The 16283-nt window shown below is 34.1% G+C and overlaps 2 long non-coding RNA genes across 2 annotated transcripts; both read left to right on the forward strand.

Annotated features, from left to right (window-relative positions):
• Window positions 1-1213: 1213 nt before the first annotated feature.
• LOC126884348 (uncharacterized) lies at window positions 1214-6688 on the forward strand. The gene is made up of 2 exons (XR_007697978.1): window positions 1214-1438; window positions 6301-6688. It is a non-coding gene; the product is annotated as an uncharacterized LOC126884348 (long non-coding RNA).
• A 7768-nt stretch (window positions 6689-14456) lies between these two features.
• LOC126884342 (uncharacterized) lies at window positions 14457-16011 on the forward strand. The gene is made up of 3 exons (XR_007697970.1): window positions 14457-14587; window positions 14848-15155; window positions 15573-16011. It is a non-coding gene; the product is annotated as an uncharacterized LOC126884342 (long non-coding RNA).
• Window positions 16012-16283: the final 272 nt, after the last annotated feature.

Here is a 16283-nt window from a genome sequence, read left to right on the forward strand (position 1 = left end):
GACACAGCGCATCAGAAACCCATTTTACAAAAAACCAAATTTGGCTGGGTAATTTCTGGCCCACTGCCCAAAAGGTACGATCATCAAATCGTCACTTGCAATTTTGCACAACAGAATGAGTGTCATGATCTATCAAGATTCTGGGAAATAGAAGAGTGTCCACTTCTCCCACCTCTTTCCAAGGAGGAAATAGAGTACAAGGAACACTTTAAACCGACTCATAAAAGAAATTTGGATGGTCGTTTTGTAGTCAGTCTTCCATTAAAGAATTCGACTGATACTCTGCGTGAATCTAGGAGCAGAGCTGAAAAAAGATTCACCACAAAAGTGCTTTTTTAAATTTTCGATCTCTTGATAATAAGATTTTATTACGGTATTTGTTGTCGAATACTTAACTCCTGTGTAATGTGGTTTGCCTAACTAGTTCCACTTACAGTATACGCTCTGAGCTTCGCTGGTGTCGCTCCTAGCGGTTACTAATTCAACTTTTACCAGTAATTTTTAAATTTATTATTTAATTGTTATCGCTTAATATTTACAACGCTAAAAGGTAATTAAATTGTAATCGATTTTTTTAAGATTTTTCATTTTGACGTTCTATTGATAAAATATCAATTTCTTACTTCGGATACTTTGACAATAATCGTGTAGATGGCGCTAAGATTATAATAGATTATTTATAATTAGATATTACGGAACATTAAAAAAACTTAAATTTCAGTATTTAAAACGTAAGTATATTTAAGGAAAAAATATATACCACAGCTTTGACCAACTAATATTGTTTATAATTAATGTTTTTAATTTTAAATTAATCACTTTGACATTTATGTCAAATTTCCGGTAAACGTTTACAAACTTGTCACTACTGGCGTTCGCGAATTTGTAAATATCCCTCTACGTACGAGCTCACAGCGTATACGAGAATCCATTTTACTACAACAACTACTTTAATGAATTTTAAATGATAATTTTCACATTGGGTGTGTTGTTACATCATTTCTAATTTCAACAATCTGTATACCTTACTCTTAAATATGACAGGTTATTTTAAACTACCTGTGGAACTGTCGTTTGTCTTGTCATCGTTCCGAGGTTCCCAACTATTTCATTTTCACTTGCCGTCTCACTTCCAACATGTGAACAAGTCATATCCAGATCTCAGATGTTACCTAGGACAAATTATATAATATTTTAAACATCCAGGTGTAACGTTTCAATCAGCCGATTGAACGCTACACCAAGCTCCGCTTGGTATTTGTCCCTCGGACTATATATTTCTATAAGCGACCCTACTATCGTCAAATCAATTAGTACATCTCTTCGAAGGTATTTAATCCGATACAACTTTGTACTTGCTTCTTTTGCCATTGCCACGTAAATCGGGCACAATATTGGCATACATTATCGTGTTTGTGTGTAGGCCGTTAAACAATGGGTAAGTTTGATTATCTAGTTTTAGCCTAAGTTTTTCACTGATTTCTTTTGCACATCAGATACCTACTTTCTCCTTGAAATAAAGCTTAAAAACATTTATAATTTTATTTCTTTTTCTCTGGTATATAATGTCAAGTCCTTTGTACTTAAAGGACGTAAGTATTTGTAATGAAATAATACTCGATGTAAAATACTTTATTTTAAAGAATTATGCACATGGTTTCCATTTTCTATCGCAGTATTAAGTATGTGACAGCTGTCGTTCAGATGACAGTAGTACCAACCTACATTCATGGTTAAGGGAGTTTTACACGAACATAACACCTCCTCCCTTGACCATGAATTACAAAAGTTAACTAGAAGTAAAAGTACTTACAAATTCAGTCTGGTAACAGGTTTCCTTACTCTAGTGGAACGCCTTAAAATGGGTTCCTCAGTTTCAGTTTGAGCCCCAGGTACACTATTCGAACTTTCCATATTGTTTGAAATTTCGGATTCATCAGTAATCACTTCGGTAGGTGGTGGTGAGACACTGTGCTCTGGAATTGATGCCTCCCTCGGAATCAAATTGTGAGTAATGGTATCCGGAATGTAACATGTTGGATTATTTTGAGATGGAGTATATTCCCCAATTTGCCGTATTTGGTCTACATGACGTTTCCATGTTCTACCATCATCTAACTGAATTAAATAATGCAATAACCCTAATCTGAGTACAATAATGCCAAATTGCCATTTAGAATGAAAATAATCCCTCACGGAAACCCTAGTTCCTATATCAAAGTTTCTTAGACTCATATCAGTATAGGTAACTCTATCACTACATGAAGGTTTAAGTAAATCTAATCTATTCCTTATTTGTCTTCCTAACATAAGTTCTGAGGGACTTTTACCTGTAACTGTATGTGGGCTTCTGCGGTATTGCATAAGTAGCTTACATAATTCAAACTCCCTGTCATTTCCCTCACTTCGCATAGCCCTTAAACATTTTTTTAGTATTTGGACATATCTCTCTCCCTGTCCATTAGTTGCAGGATGGTAGGGTGCAGTAAATTTTTGTGTAATTCCATTATCTTTCATAAAAGTTCTAAACTCATGAGAGTCAAATTGTCTACCATTGTCTGTAACAAAAACTTTAGGAATACCAAAAGTTGTAAAAATTTTTCGGCAAATTTCAATAGTAGTTTTTGTAGTAGTATTTTTTGTAAAATGAATTTCAGGCCATTTACTGAAGGAATCTACCAATATAAAATAATAACCTCCATTGAAAGGTCCAGCGTAATCAGCATGCACTCGTTCAAAACAAAATTTTGGTGGCTCCCATATATGAGAATTATCTTTAATTGGGTTGTTCTTGTGCTTATTGCACTCTAAACAATTTTTACAAAGTGACTCAATATCCTGGTCTATGTGAGGCCACCAGCAATAACTACGAGCTAAAGATTTCATTCTAACTATTCCAAAATGTGCAGTATGTAATTCTGTCAAAATTTTATTTCTCAATTTAGTAGGTATAACTACTCTTTGTCCTCTCATAATAACATCAGATTGTAATGAAAATTCAGCTTGATTTATATTGAAGCTAAATCGTTTATCAACAGGTTTTCCTGTTTTTAACCCAACAAGTAATTTTTTTAAGGTATGATCATTTTTTGTATGAAAAGCTAGATCTCTAATATTTGTAGGCAAAGTTTCAATTTGATTTATTTCAAAAATATCTGGCTCATCATGTGTGAAATTTTGTTCTGATTTTATAGGTAGACGTGAAAGTGCGTCAGCATTGAGATGAGAATCTGTATTTTTGTAACGAATGTCATAATTCAAACCTTGTAAGAAAATTGCATAATGTTGCATTCTTGTTGCACTTAAAACTGGTAGGCTTTTATCAGGTGCAAAAATTTGAACTAACGGTTTATGATCAGTGAGCAAAGTAAATTTCCTAGCACATAAATAATTGTAAAATTTTTTTACTCCAAAAATTATGCTGTAAGCTTCTTTGTCTATTTGTGAGTACCTTTGCTGTGTAGTAGTAAGAGTTTGAGAAGCAAACTGTAAGGGTCTCTCTGTACCATCTGAAAAGATATGTGAAAGTACTGCACCTACCCCATAGGGTGATGCATCAGTTGCTAGTACTAATGGTAAATTTGGGTCATAGTGACATAAAACATTTCTAGAACAAATGAGTTTTTTTGCTTTGTCAAACGCAGTTTGACAAGTATTCGACCATTTAAAATTGACATTCTTTTTAAGTAAATTATTTAATGGTTGTAAAATTGTAGAAGTATCTTTTAAAAAACGTCTGTAATAATTAATTAGGCCACAGAAACTCCGAACTTGAGTTCTGTTTGTAGGTATTGGAGCATTTGCAATTGCAGTTACCTTATCTGCACTAGTAGACACACCCGTTTTACTCATCTTATATCCACAGTAGTCAATCTCGTCTTTGAAAAATTCGCTTTTATCCAAATTTATATGTAAATTATGTTCAGATAATTTCTTTAAAACTTGTTCAAGTCTTTGTAAATGTAAGGTATTATTTGGAGCTGTAATTCTTATATCATCCTGAAATATTGAAATACCATCTATTCCTTGTAGCATTTGCTCCATTAAACGTTGCCATTTGGCAGGAGCACTAGCAATTCCAAACATTAATCGATTTGGTTGAAATAAACCTTTCTGGGTGTTTAATGTAAGTAAATGTTTCATTTCATCTTTTATTGGCAAGTGTAAGTAAGCTTTCGTAATATCTATTTTTGTATATTTGTCCCCACCTGCTAATTGGGAAAGTAGGTCATCTGGTGTAGGTAAAGGGTATTCATCCACTTCAATGCAAGGGTTTAATGTGATTTTAAAATCACCACAAATGCGTATGTCCCCATTTTGTTTAACTACAGGAACAATAGGAGTTGCCCAGTCCGAAAATGCTACTTTCTTTAAGACTCCCTGATTTACTAAGGACTCTAATTCTGCCTCAACTTTAGGGCGTAATGCAAAAGCTACAGGACGGGCCTTACAAAATTTTGCTTTAGTACCAGGTTTTAGATAAATTTCAGCCTCTAACCCTTTTATTTCACCAACTGACTTTTCAAATAAATGTTTATATTTATCTAACAAAGTTGCAATTTCAAAATTTTCATGTAGAATTGTATTTACCTGATGTAAATTGATTTCCAGAGCATGTATCCACTCTCGACCAACCAGTGAGTAGCCATCACCATCCACCACATACAACTTTAGAGTGTGCTTTAATTCCTGGTGCTCAACCTCCACTGAAACTAAACCTAAAACATTCAAATTATTTTTGCAGTATGTAGTTAATTTAACATCCGATTTTTGTAATTGTAATGCAGGAAAATATTTTTCAAATATATTTTTATTTATGATTGTAACAGCAGCGCCAGAATCAATTTCAAAATTTAAAATATTACCATTCACTTTTAAATTTATAAAAAATTTATCTTTGCAATTTCCAGCATTTACTTCTAAGACCTCTTGAGCAGAGTTTACTGAATTTACTTGCCTGTGTGAATTTTGTTGTGCCTTTAAACAAACTTTTTGAATGTGTCCGACGTTTTTACAAAAGTTACAGATTAAATGCTTTTTATTACATTTATCGGCTAAATGCGAGGTGTCTCCGCATCTATAACAAGCCCTATTACGGTTATTTGACATTGTAAAAGTATTATTAGGAGAGCTACTATGATTATTTACTGTATTATTATCATTAAATTTACTAGTGTTTGTATTTTTATGAAAACTTTTTGCTTTCGCATTTAAAACATTTATACTAGCCTGATTGTAATTATTGTTGTGAGAAAATTGATTACTATCCTTTTCTGAAGTTTCCATGCTTGCTGCAATTTCTACGGCTCGGTCCAAGTCCAATCCCTTTGTTTCTAATAGTCTGGCTTGAATCCTCTTTGACTGTAAACCAAAAACAAACTGATTTCGTATAGCACTTTTTAAATATGTGGAAAAGTTGCAGTTTATGGCAAGTTTCTGTAGAGAATGTAGGTATTCTTGTATACTTTCGCCTTCTGCTTGTCTTTTTGATTGAAACCTAAATATTTCAGCAATTTCAAGTGGTGCAGGGTTGTAAAAATTATCCATTAACTTAACTGTATCCTCATATGACTTGTCTTCAGGGACCTCTGGAGCTAGTTTATCGCACAGTGTATCGTATGCTTCCGACCCCATGTAATGTAGTAAATAGGGCAATTTCATTTCCTCTGGAATTTTAAAAACTTTGTATGCTCCTTCCAGCCGTTTTACCCACCTGGACCATTTTGTAGCTGTCTGGTTAAAAGGTTCAACGGAAAACTGGAATGTAGAACTTGTGTAGACATTACTGGAGCTGTAGCAGGTGCAACTATCGCAGTTGTAGTCGAGGAACTCGTGTTTGTACCGGCTGTAGTTGGAACGTTGTAGTTGATGTAGTGTCTGTAATATTTGTATCCCATCCTCGTCGCCAAATGTCAAGTCCTTTGTACTTAAAGGACGTAAGTATTTGTAATGAAATAATACTCGATGTAAAATACTTTATTTTAAAGAATTATGCACATGGTTTCCATTTTCTATCGCAGTATTAAGTATGTGACAGCTGTCGTTCAGATGACAGTAGTACCAACCTACATTCATGGTTAAGGGAGTTTTACACGAACATAACATATAATATATTACTTTATTTCCTGTACATAGTTATAATATTTTATTGATAGAATTCTTTCCGTTTCTTTTTATTTTTAATAATACCACGCCGTGGTCAGAGATTTTGCTGAGATCGTGTTTCTTTCAATGCTCAGCTTTATTTCTGATCGGGCTTTTCTTTTGGGAGAAAACTGATCCTTGTTTGAAATTTTCTAGCCCCTACCTCGGGAAGAAGACTTTAATCAAGCACTACCTGGAAAAGAAAACACACTACCTTGAAGAGCGAAACTGGCTTACAACCGTATCCTGATGCATCAGTAGAATGAATTAGACAAGACAGCCCTACAGAGACGAGACAGCCCAACAAGGGAGCCCTAGACTTCCCATAACTGCCGGCGACGACAAATTCTGCAGGGATTGGGGACCTCCTTTAGGAACTGTGACGGAAAGACTAGCTGAGTAAATTTTTATCTTTATAACTTTTGTACCGATTACCAGCAGGGTCTCGGTTACGGGCTCAGAAAATTAACTTGGTTGTCTGTATACAATAAAATGATTTTTGTTAAGTTTTTTTATATCTGAATAAATAGTATATTTAAAATGATTAGGTAGACTTTTTATTTCCTGTACCTTTCTGGGACGGGTGTGAAGGAAGAATGAACAGGGAACGAACCCAGGGCTGAGCAGTCGGGCAGAACACCATTCTGATGGATGGAACGGTGGACGTTTTTCTTTTGAATATCCTAAAGGATGTTCGAGGAATTCCTCCCCTCGTTTCTCCCAGCAGTGTGGTGTTGCTTAATGCTCTGGTCTTGTTATGATCAGGATGTTACAAAAATGGCGCCCAACGTGTGACGCGTGGGGAATTTTTGTAACATCCTGATCATAACAAGACCAGGGCATTAAGCAACACCACACTGCTGGGAGAAACGAGGGGAGGAATTCCTCCCCTCGGGGGGAGGAAGTCCATTTAGGAGCCGATTTTTTAAATGTACATATATGCGTCTGTACTGGGCCCAGGTATAGGATGTTCTTCATCTGTTCTTCTTTCATACTTTTCAGAAGACATAATTGCTCTCAAAAGTGGCTTGTCATTTTTAATTTTGTCATGGAATTCGGAACATGACATTACAGAATTTCCTTTAATATTGAGAAGCTCCTTTACAACAGGCAGAGATAATCTTCCTCTTTCAGCCGTCCATATAAAATTCATCATCGAAAAGATACGTTCAGTGTTTGGGGTTTCTTCTTTAGGTAGTAAAGTCCACTTAGGTTTCAGCTTTTTTAGAATTTTATCCACATTACAGAATTCTGTAGGTATAACGCTTACTATAGTTAAAGCGCTCTCTTCCATCTCTTTCCAGGTAGGATCACCTTGTAGCCTTAACCATTTGATTTAGCGCATGAAATTTCCCACCGTTGGGCCAAGTATTTTCCATTTTTTTAGCAAAGAAAAAAAATCAGGACATTTCTCATATCCGGACCACAATCCGGACATGTCTTTTAAATCCGGACTGTCTGGACGAAATCCGGACTTATGGTAACCCTATGTATAATACCATCTTGGTGACTAGCATGTACATTGCACGTGAGTATAACCTAATAATTTTTTAACCCTAGTCAAAATTTCAACATCTTTGCCTTTTATCAGGTTATATTCATTTTAGGTAAGCACTGATGATGACTGGCAAACCAGTCGAAAACTAGTTATGTGAATTTGATGTGGCCCTTTTGAGGGTTTTTTAAATATACCTTTTATACAGGATTTATTGTTTTTTGTATCACATGGTATACAGCCAACTACAGGAAAACTTTTTCCTTGTGGAAAAAAGATTCTTTAATCTAGAACGAACACTTCAGAATAATCCTATCATGAATGATATGTATGTTTCATTTATGGACGAATATATTTCATTGGGTTCATATGTCTAAGGTTGAGGAGCCTAGAGACCCAGTTCACTTCTATCTCCCACACCATGGAGTCCTTAAGGAGAATAGTCTCACTACTCAGCTGAGTGTAGTGTTCGATGGTTCTTGTCCTACCACTTCAGGTGTTTCAGTTAATGATCTTCAAATGGTCGGACCAGTCGTCCAAAATGATCTTATATCAATTCTATTTCGATTCAGGCAACACACGTATGTGGCTTCTGCTGACATCGCCAAGATGTATCGGCAAATTCTCGTTTGTCCTTCTGCTTCTACGAAGCCTCTAGCTAATTTTATGGAGACGGGATCCTCAGGAGCCTTTGCAAACTTATTCTCTGAACACGGTAACTTACGGCACTGCTTCTACCAGCTTTCTTGCTACAAAGATGCTTGCTCCAATTATCTTCACTATTATGCCTCACTATCAGTCTAGTTTGACCAAATTTTTTGTATTGAGTTGTCTAACTTGTTTGTACTTTATTTAAAATTAAAATTTTTCATTATTATCCACAATGAACACTCAGGATGTGACGTCACTAACTGTCACTTTCAGTTTGCTCAAACCAGGGCCCTGATTCTAATTCATTTCGACAGTCGCAATTTCATTTCGACACCGCCATGACAGCCGCAGAATATAGCGATTCTTATTCATTTCGATATTAGTTACAACTGGGGATATTAACCTTATCATGTTGAGACTGCTCAGAATTTGGGTTGGCGCTCCCGTTTATTGGAACTTGTTGATAGTCTGGGAAAATTATCGAAAAAAATGCAATTTTTGGGAAAAATTATTTACCAGCTATTTTATTGCTAAAATCGAATCTTAAGATTGCATATACAGTGCGTCCATAAAGTAACGCATAAATTCATTATTTCGTAAACCAGCGACATTAATGAAAAATCCTGAAACGGGTCGATTTTTATTTTTAGATTCAGATTTTTTGGCATATATATTATACTAGTGACGTCATCCATCTGGGCGCGATGACGTAATCGATGATTTTTTTAAATGAGAATGGTCATGTGATAGGTCATTTGAAAGGGTATTCAATTCTCTATTCACTAATATAAACATTTACCTAATTATTTATACAAGGTGTTCAAAAAACATTTTTTTAATTAAAATAATTGAAACAAAAAGAAGAATGTACGTAATTTATTTAATTCAAAATACGTTTTACTGTTGTCAGAAAACAGGAAAAAAATGTTTATTTGAGAAATAAATATTGTTTTTTGCTTAAATTCAATGTTAAAGCTGCCACCCACCTGTCGCTTGGCAGTTTGAACATTTCGTTTAAGCGAAAATCAATGTTTATTTGTCAAATAAAATTTTTTTCTGTTTACTGACAGTAGTAAAATGTATTTTGAATTAAATAATTACATTATATTCTTCTTTTTGTCTCACTTATTTTAATTAAAAAATGTTTTTTGAACACACTGTATAAATAATTATGTTAATGTTTATATTCTTGGATAGAGAATTGAATACCCTTTTAAATGAGCTATCATATGACCCCTATTCTCATTTAAAAAAATCATCGATTACGTCATCACGCCCAGATGGATGACTTCACTAGTATGATATATATGCCAAAAAACCGTAATTTAAAAATAAAAATCGACGTGTTTCGGGAATTTTCCTAAAGTAACCAGTTTACGAAATAACGGATTTATGCGTTACTTTATTAGTAATATGGGGTATGACAAGTCCGCAGAAAGTGTGTTATTTTATTTATAAACAAATTAGCCCTTCTAAATCTTCTTTATTTTTCAATTAGTGGTCTGTAACTCCTAAAATTTTTCCTTTGAGCCAAAAACACTCAAATAAAAATTCACCGTAATTTAGTTCTGCACAAAGTTATTTTTTTTTTCCGATTTCCTTCAACAAAAATTTTACTCAGAAAGTCCGAGTTTTCCCAAAAAATCTGCAATTTTTAATTAAAATTTTAGGGAAGTACCTAATTATTTATCAATAATTAAATAATTGATGACATGAAAGATTTATTATAATAGATTTTACAGAGGGGCTAAATTATGGAATAAATTCATTTCTTTAAAACGGGCGATTTTGGAGCAAAATCCCGAAAGAGGTCGATTTTTATTTTTAAATTAGAATTTTTTGGCATATATTTCTTACTAGTGACGTCATCCATCTGAGCGTGATGACGTAATCGATAATTTTGTTAATGGGAATAGGGGTCGTGTGGTAGGTCATTTGAAAGGGCGTTCAATTCTCTATTCAGTAATATAAACATTATTCTCATTAGGTATTTATACAGGGTTGCCAAAAAAATTTTTGAATTAAATTAATTGGCGCAAAAAGAAGAATGTATGTAATTTATTTAACTCAAAATACATTGTACTGCTGTCAGAAAATAGAAGAAAAGGTTTATTTCACAAATAAGCATTTCTTTTCGCTTAAATTAAATCACAAACAGCCTCCCTCCTACGTACTTATTAATCAATGCTCCTACCTATTGGCAGTTTGAACATTTAATTTAAGCTAAAAGCAATGTTTATTTGCAAAATAAACATTTTTTTCTATTTTCTGACAGCAATAGAATATATTTTGAGTTAAATAAATTACATGCATTCTTCTTCTTGCGTCAATTAATTTAATTTAAAAATTTTTTTGGCCTCCCTGTATAAATAATGATATTAATGTTTATAATACTGAATAGAGAATTGAACGCCTTTGTAAATGAGCTACAACACGAACCCCTATTCCTATTTAAAAAAATAATCGATTACGTCATCACGCTCGGATGGATGACGTCACTAGTTTGAAATATATGCCAAGAAATTTAATTTAAAAATAAAAATCGACCTGTTTCGGGATTTTTCTCTAAAATCGTCCATTTTAGAGAAAATGAATTTATTCCATAATTTAGCCCCTCTCTGTATATCAGGAAACAGGCGACAATCTAACCAATAGTTTAGCAATAATTAAAATGTTAATTAAAAAATTTCGGTAGAAATAATAACCAGAAAGATTATGATACACCAGAATAACTATGATTTTCGTATAAAAAAGCACTATCTATTCAACGTACCTTACAGGATTGAAATTGGACCATTTGAGCGGTCTTAGGAATGTTATAAAGAAACAATTTTTTGGCTTATAAACAAATAGAACCCCTCAGAAAATATTAGATTTAATTAAATTAAGTTAACGCTGTTGAAAAGGGCACGGCTTCTGTGTCCTTTTCGAAGAAAAACAAATTGAATTGCGAGGAGTGATTCCAGGTATAACCGGTCAAATTTGACCGGCATTTGCGACAGAGTTATAAACAACAGGATTTTAATCTTTGAACCATTAGATACCTTTTAATTCCGGTCTTCTTTGTACATACAAATTTTCATATCTTCAAGACACTTATAACAAAAAAGATTTATGTCACTGTTACCAAATTATTTAATTATTGATAAATAATTACTTCCCTCAAATTTTAGTTGAAAATTAAAGATTTTGTTTGGAAAACCCGAATTTTCCGAGGAAAATTTCCGTCGAAGGAAATTGGAATAAATTATCAATGTGCAGAATTAAATTACTGTCAATTTTTATGTGAGTGTTTTGGTTTAAAGTTAAAATTTTCGGAGTTATAGAGCAATAATAAAAAAAAGATTTCGGAGCCCTAATTTGTTTATAAACAAAATAGCACACTTTCTGTGGACTTTGCACAGCTATATTACTAATATAGGAAATCTTAAGATTTGATTTCAGCATGTCCAGCAATAAAATAGCTGGTAATTAATTTTTCTTGTTTTTTACTAATTTTCCCAGATTATTACCTTACATCTTTCATTGAGTTGATGATTCATGTTGTGGACATTCTCAATTATTATATTTCTAATTTAATACTATTCTATCTAATTCCTCAAAACAAGCAAATTTCAATTAAACCCAGAGCTATATTATAATACCTTTTGCTTTAGTTTTCCTTGCAAGAAATAAACAAAACACATCTAAACTAAACCTAACCTCGCTTTTGGCCATTCATTCATCTCCGTGTCAAATAATTTCGACAGTCGAAATTATAATATCAACACCCTTTTTAAAGTCGCTATTAATTTCGATAGTCGCTATTTCATGACGTCACTTCGTTAGTTCAACTAAAATCCACAAGGCTCGCACAATCGCATTTCAACCGTCGCCATATTGAAAGCGACTTGTTTAGTGTCGAAATTTGATTTAGAATCAGGGCCCAGTTTGATCAAATTATTTGATCGTGGGACGCGGCCTTGACGCTAGCGAAGCAGCATATGGTGGCGTCATTTATAATCGAAGTATTGATCAACAAGGTAATATATCGGTGCGTCTCTTTTGTGCCAAGACAAGAGTATCTCCTCTAAAAAAATCAGCCTTCATGGATTGGAACTTTGTGGAGCCTTAATATTGTCACGGCTCGTGAAGAAAGTCACAGAACCGCTCAGGCTTTAATTTCATGATACTGTTCTTTGGACCGATCCCACTATCGTCTTAGGGTGGATCAGAACCTCACCACCACATATTCTTAAAACATTTGTGGCTAATAGGGTGTCTGAAATTCAATCCAGCACTTCGTCTGGTGCGTGGAGACATGTCGGTATCAAGGATAATCCTGCGGATTTATTGTCCCGAGGTGTGGAACCCAGTCGACTTATGTCATCAAAAATTTGGTGGCACGGTCCTCCCTTCCTCATGGAATCTCCTGATAGTTGGCCGGTCCTAAGCATTCAGCCTGAGCAAGATCTTCCAGAGACTAAGAAAGTTACTCATTCTTTGGTCACAAGCTTCGTGCACTCTTTTCCATTTCAGAATTACAGCAATTTCTCGTTTCTCACAAGAGTTATTTCTCGTTGTTTGCGTCTCTTCCGAAATAGCTCAACGTCAAGACGCATGGTTTCCAATCCTCTAACCACCATAGAGCTTCAAGCTTCTGTCATATGTATTGCAAAAATGGTTCAAGCAGAGATATTTCCAAAGGAACTTCATAACCTTTCCAAGGAAAAATCGCTGTCTTCTAAAAGTGAAATTCTTTCTTTAAATCCATTTCTGGATAGTGATGGAGTAATCAGAGTCGGTGGTAAATTACGCAACTCTAAATATGATTTTAATAAAAGACATCCAATACTTCTTCCTGCAAATCATCCTGTTACGACTATGATCTTTCGGTCGGAGCATCTAAGGTTGTTGCATGCCGGTTCTCAGCACTTATTGTCCGTAGTTCGTGAACGTTTTTGGCCTATTGCGAAACAGGTTGTTCGTCAATGTATACGCTGTTTTCATGCCAATCCTCCTCAATGTACACCCATGATCTTCCTGCATCTAGAGTAAATCCATCGTTTCCGTTTGCAATCACGGGAGTGGACTATGCAGGCCCGTTCACTCCCAAAACAAGACAAGGTAGAAACCCAGGTACTTACAAGGCTTATGTTAGTCTTTTTATTTGTCTAGCTACTAAAGCGATACACTTGGAACTGGTCACAGACTTAACTTCGTCTTGCTTCCTCGCTGCTTTAAGACAATTTATAGCTAGAAGAGGCAAGCCAGTTCAAATGATGTCCGATAATGGCACGAACTTCGTAGGTTGTCATAACGAGCTTAAGCATCTCGGTAAGTTTATCAAATCTAATGAAAAACAAATCGCGGAATCATGCTGCAATGATGAAATCAATTGGCAATTTATTCCTTCGCATTCCCCTCATTTCGGCGGAATATGGGAGGCGGGAGTAAAATCTATGAAATCGCATTTAAAAAGGATCGTTACGGGATCTCATTTCTCCGTCAACATTTTTGGCGAAGATGGTCTTTGGAGTACCTACGTTTCGGAGCCATTTGTCAGCGGTTTATTTCCTATCGAATACAGTCAGTTTTAAAGATTTCGGTCAATGAGGTGCCAACATATTTTTTTTCGTCCTTGAATTTTCAACCCTTAATAAAAAATTAACTACAACTGACCAAAATCTGAAACCAACTGATCTTTGGTGTCCGAAACGTGACCGATATGAGAATGAGGTGCTAACATTCCATAACCAGACAGATGGCGGCAGAAGAAGCCACATGTACCTAATAAAATGTAATAAGAAGGTAAAAATAATAAAATACAATTGAAACATAAAATATTATTCTTTTAAACGTAACAATAAGCAAAACAGTTACAGCTTTGTTGTTTATGTAAATATAAAAATTATTCTATTTTAAATAAAAATGGTTTTTGTTTTTTTTAACATATAAAGCCGACCTTTAACGACTCGTGTACTTCGCAAGTACAGAATTATTCGCCTACTTGGAAAGTGCGATTGCAATTGACAAACAGGGGGGAGAAATTAAATGTCCAGCAAACGACGGCAATGTTGCCAGATTCCTTTTAGCGGGAATTTTAAAATTTTGTAGCAGTTTGGTTTTAAATTTGACAGTTCTGTTTTCTCAAGTCAAAAATCTTAACCTTACTTTTACAAGTGATTAGGATTATTATTATTTTATATTTTATTTACATGTAAATTGAAACAGTAAATATTGTGCTGTGTCATAATTTCAAACTCATTCTGTTGCAGTCTTTTCCAGTTGATAAAATTGCAATTCAAAAACTTTTAGGTAGGTACTCCTACATGTAACTTCCACATTATTATTTATTTTTTAAGTATTAAGGTTGATGTTGATATCAAAAATTTAGATTTCAAAGATAGTTTTATGTAGGTAGATCATGGACCTATAAATAAAGATAGGTTCTTTATTTATAGGTCCATGAGGAAGATACTAATAGAGTAATACTAGATAATAGATTATATACAAAGTAAGCTGTCAGTAGTATAACTGCCCATGTAATCACCTGTTCTGTTATGTTATTTTTTTAGATTTGCACTGTATGGATGGCACAGGAAGAAGAGAACAAGAGTACAAGAACATGAAACATCTTATTATGAATGTATATGTATGTGATCCTCAAAAAATTATTTTACAAAACAAGATAGAGAAAGAGCTTTAAAATCCCAAGGATCCTGCAAAATGTTTATTTGGTGTACTAGTCGAATAATAGTATCTAAAAATATTGAAACTATTTTAAAACACATTACGGGCATGAGGATGATATAGAGCACTTACATAAACACCAAAATCAGATAAATATCTCTTCAACGTTTATTTTGAGACTTTCTTCAAAAATGTAAGTAAAATATTTGCATATCGACGGCGGAAAGGCAGGACTTCATAACTGAAAAAATTTTATAACATGAGTTAGTTCAGTTTTCGCTTTAGAATAAGTGTATCGGCAGCTATTAAACAGCGATTACAGCTGGGAAAGTTTCCGGAAGGCTTCCAAAAGGCTTTCCCAGCTCTAAAAGCTGTTTAATAGGTGCTGATACACTTATTCTAAAGTGAAAACCGAAGTAACTCATTTTATACAAATTTTTCAGTTATGAGGTCCTGCCTTTCCTCCGTCGATATACACAATATAATTTAGAACAATAATGTTACCACTAAACCACTTTTTAAATATTAATCATGAATATTTAGAGTTTACAATTTCAAACTAGTGTGGTTCAGTAGTATTTCAAACTATACCTATATTTTACTTTTTTAGTAAACTTCAGACTGTTCAGGATAGCATAATAGCATAGGAGGCGAATTAAAAAGAATTGATTTACTTACAAGAAAAGATATCACAAACATTAAACTCTCTTATGGCATTGATTTGAAAGATGGGTATATGTACAATGATGATGCAACCAGTGTTTATTTTTGTGTTGAATGCTTACAGACTTATGTCCAATAGTATTTTACAAACAACAGGGCATACTAATGGATATTCATTCTGAATTTAACATTTATGTCTTATTTTCCTTAATACTGTGCCAAAAGGAAATGTTAATTAAGTTTGGTAAATCCTTTATCGCAATCGATGGAACTCATGGGCTCAATTCCTATGACTTTGAACTTATGACAGTATTAGTAAAAGATGAATTTGGGAATGGATTTTGTACTGCTTTCTTATTTTCAAATAGAAAAGATACCTACTTTAATTTACCAATTTTTTTAAATACATGTCTGTGTTGGTATTATATGTATAGTCAAATGTTTTCATATCAGGCATAAGCGACACCTTTTACAATGCCTCGTCAAATGTAATGGGTATTGCTCCTAATAGACTGTTAAGTGCCTGGCACATAGATAGGGCATAGTAAGTAAATCTTAATAAAATATCTGATTCTGAAAAAAATCCTATTATAGGTTCGTTCCAAGACGACACATTTGTATGATCCCTTGAACTGCCACGAAATCGATTGTACTGTTT

The sequence above is a fragment of the Diabrotica virgifera genome, chromosome 5 (genome assembly GCF_917563875.1).
Source record: "Diabrotica virgifera virgifera chromosome 5, PGI_DIABVI_V3a".
In the NCBI taxonomy this organism is placed as follows: Eukaryota; Metazoa; Arthropoda; class Insecta; order Coleoptera; family Chrysomelidae; genus Diabrotica; species Diabrotica virgifera.